This window comes from Propithecus coquereli, unplaced genomic scaffold, assembly GCF_000956105.1.
Source record: "Propithecus coquereli isolate 6110/MARCELLA unplaced genomic scaffold, Pcoq_1.0 Scaffold344, whole genome shotgun sequence".
Classification (NCBI taxonomy): domain Eukaryota; kingdom Metazoa; phylum Chordata; class Mammalia; order Primates; family Indriidae; genus Propithecus; species Propithecus coquereli.
Genome location: NW_012149108.1, coordinates 2,049,344 through 2,053,543, shown reverse-complemented (window position 1 = coordinate 2,053,543; position 4,200 = coordinate 2,049,344).

The window sequence follows — 4,200 nt, the reverse complement described above, 5'->3', positions numbered from 1 at the left end:
TCTCTATTTGACAAATGTCAAAGTCACATATTAGCCAAGAGGATATGAACTCAGTCTCCGTGTTCACCTGTATTGATACCCTGGGAGCCATTAAGTCACTAATCAAGGCAAAAGCAACATCTGCCGTTGGAAAGAGTCTTGGGAAACAAATTTTGTGAAAAGAATATCCTCTTTACTAACAGCACTAAGTAGAGTGTTTTTTTTTTTTTTTTAACTTTACCACCAGTCTGCTTGTTTGACCCGTAACTAGAGACTCAACCTCAGCACGAATTCTCAAAATTCAAATTATGATTCTAAAACAATGTGCCTGACTGGCCCAATGCTCCTTTTAGTGGTAATATAAAACACAAATTTCAAAAGATGGTAAAATGAAAACTAGATTTTATCTGTTTTAAAAGCATGACAAAGAAATTGCTTTTTTAGGCTGTTTTCTTGCTTAGAATGCAAGAAGTAAAATTGAAAGCTGGGCAAACTGATAGCCATGAAGGGAAGTAAACACCTTTATTCAGCTTGCAAAGCCATGATGCTATCAGGAGCTTCTCTGCTGGATAGATACCTACAGACCCTGGGATACTTAGCTCAAGGAGGGCTGCTCTAAGGAGCCTTCCCTGACTCTGTGAGTTACCTGGTTTCTCCTTTACCCTTCCCATTTTCTCCAGCAGGAGCCACATGGTGTTGTTGGTAAGCTTTCCGACAGTGTAGAGCCGGGTTAGGAGCACTGGCTGTAGAGTGTAACAATCTGTCCTGGAAACTTAGTTAAATACCGGCCCCAGTTAAATACTTTGCCAAACAACTTGACCATACTGTTCCTCATTCATTAGCCTTGCTCTCTGAGAGAACAGCAGTACCTACTTTTTATTGTTGTGGTTAGTATTAAATGAGTTAATCCACGTACTTAGAGTTAGCAGCTAGATGTGAATTATCATTATAGAAAGAGTGTGGGCATTGGAGTCCAATAGAGCTGGATTTAAACGCCAGCTCTACCTTTATTAGCTGTGTGGGCATGGGTAAATCCCTTTCCTGCTCTAAACCTGAATTGCCTCGTTTATAACTTGGAGCCTCTGCTACTCATCTTAACACTCATGTGTAGTACAGATAAACTACCTAGTTCCTGACAAAAAGTAGACGCGCAGTGCTGGTGAGTGGTGGCTGTGGTAGGGGTGGGACAGTGGCAGCATTGGGCAGTGGGAGCAGCAGCGGCGATGGGGGAAGAGTCGTGGTGGTGACTGTGGTGTTGGTAGTGGTGTTGCTGGTCTTGCTGGCACTGGGAATGGTGGTGGTGGTAGTGAAGATGACATGATTATATTAATACATCAATTTGTCAGGTAAGATTCTAAACTCATCCAGGGTGGTAGGTGATTCTTACTCCTTTCGTTGTCCTCTGTCTAGTGACAAATGGGCACAGAAATGAGCCATGTGAAAAACCTCGTGCCGGTCCATGAGAAGTTGGAGGACCGAAGCCTGGGCTGGCCTGGCAAATCTGATTCTACATTACGGATGCCCTAAAGCCAGTGTCATTTCATACTCTGTAGTATCAAAAGGTGATTTTGAAACTGGATTTAATGCCTGTCCTAACCAAAGGCCAAGGGTGTTTAATCTGATTGATGTCCAAGATAAGGTACATGAGTAGTGACAGGAGAATTCCACAGGAACCATATCAAAGCAAGTGTCTAGACTGTGATAAGGAGTGCAGGGAACACTTATCATGCATATTAACAGGATATAGGCACTTTAAGGGTAGCCTGACATATCTTCCAAGGGGTTATACCCTAATACTGCCCAAAATAATACTTGTGAAATGCTTTGATCAAGACCTGTACATAGGTATTAATAGTTCTCAAAGCATCAGTTGATAGAATTATTATGAATCATTAATATTATTATCATTCTTATCAAGCCCAGACAACTGGGTTGGGGTTTTGAGCCAGATCCCAATCCCAATCCCATCAGGGATTGGGGATGGGGATGGGGGGGGTTAAAGGATAATGAAGTGGTGACGACCTCGGAAGCAGAGACAGCGGGAACAACAAACAGGATATTGAGGCAAAAGCCCCACCATACAGACCACCCAGACATGGGGTGATGAAAGCTGAGAGGCTTTGGACACATACACACCTGGCTCCTCTCTACCCCCTTGCATCCTTAGGACCATGTGGCAACCCAGCAATTCTTAGCCTTCCTGTCGTTGGTGCTATCCCTCTTATGTGCTCTCTGCCCTGGTCAGGCCTGGCTGGACCTCGGGTTCTGTAATTGAACAGAACTGGGAAAGGCTTGGCAATGTAATAACTTTGTCAAAAAACAGAGGCTATGGCCTAATTCTGGCAGGACCAGAGATATGTCAACAGTTAAGCCAAATGGGAAAAACAAAAATTATACTTTTAAATGCAAAGCATTTCCCTTTCCAGTGAGTAAGGCAAAACCCTTGGCTGCTTCTGTGATATTATTTTTTGTCAAAGGTGACAATCTGAAAAAATGATAAGAGATTATGAGTATGCACGCCCCAGTATTTACTCCAAATACATGAGCAGAAATGTGATGTGAACTATGAATCTTTTGTGTAAAATGTTCTGAAGATATGAGCTATAAAAGTGGGTGCATGTTTACATATCTATATAAAAATATTTGAACAGAAGGTAGCACCAGTGTTTAAAAATCTTATTAGTCACAGTGGACCTTTCTTAAAATATAAAATTAACTACCCAATAAAAAATAGAATTTTACATTATGCATGCTATTAGAAATTGGCCTTTAAGAGAATTATTTCAGCTTTAATTTTTCTCCACAGCCAACCCAACCTTCCTTTCACAAATAATATCACCTGGCCTTAAATATATACCTTTTCAATTCATGATTGATGGTTTTAGTGTCTAGACCAGAGGTCTGCAAACTACAGGCTGTGGGTCATATCTGGCCCACCATCTGTTTTTGTAAATAAAGTTTTATTGGAACATAGCCATGCTTATTTGTTTACATATTATTTGTGTCTGCTTTTGCACTACAGTGGCAAAGCTGAATAGTTGGGAGAGAGACTGTGTGGCCTGCAAAGTCTACATTTTTAAATCTCTGGTCCTTTACAGAAAAAGTTTGTCAAATTGTGGTCTAGAGACTAATAGTTCTTAACATTGGCTGCGTATTAGAATCTCATGGGAAGCTCTGTAAAATTCTAGTACACAAGTCTTACTCTAAATCAATTAAGTTACTATCTCATGGACCCCAGTATTTTTCCAGTCTCTCAGGTTATTGCGATGTGCAACCAAAGTTGAGAACCATTGCTCCAAGATCCCCTTACATTGCCTAAACCTGGACTACTGCTCCAGTAGAAGCACTCTCTAAGTTTAATGTGCTGTCTCTCCAATGAGATTCAGAATGCTGACCTCATGAGTAAGTGTTCAACCCATGTCATCTTCCATTGCTTGAAAACCAAAAAACTTCAGACAAATAGCTTCTTCTCTTCCCATGTCTTTTTCATAGCTCTATAAATTTTCTTTGCAACACGGAATAAAGCACCCAATAAGTGTCGATGGGCTTTAACACAGCTCTTTCACACCTGCTATAGATCTTGCTCTTAAATGGAGGCTCCCAAGGCTTCACTCTGAGTTCTCTGCAGGCAGTCCCCACAATGACACTGAAGGAGGGGATGCAGATGGGGACTGGAGAAGTGCCTCCAGGTAGCAGAAGGCGATGAATATTCAAAAAGACTGTGGTGTATGTAAATCAGAAGACTCATATCATGATAAATGTGATTCTACCTTACAACAATTTCCTTATCAACAGCATTTCTATCATTAGATTATGGACCAGCTAAATTGGTGGGTCTCCAGAATGAGATACGGATGAGTACCACCCAGAACAGTAACTATGGCAGCAGTGTGTAACAGAAAGCACAACACATACCAAGGGAATAACAAGAACCCAGTTCTGCTGTTTCTCATCTGTGTGACCCCAAGGAGATCAGCTCATGTCCCTGTACTTTAGGTTCTCATATGTTTTTGTTGTCGTTAAATGTGATATATAGAGTTTTTTTTTAACATTTTTTTTCTTTTATTTCAGCATATTATGGGGGTACAGATGTTTAGGTTACGTATGTTGCCCTTGGTCCCTCCCCCCCAAGTCCGAATTTCAAATATGTCCATCCTTCGGGTGGTGCGCATTGCACTCCTTGTGTATACAAATACCCGTCCCCTCCTCCCTCCTCCCCCT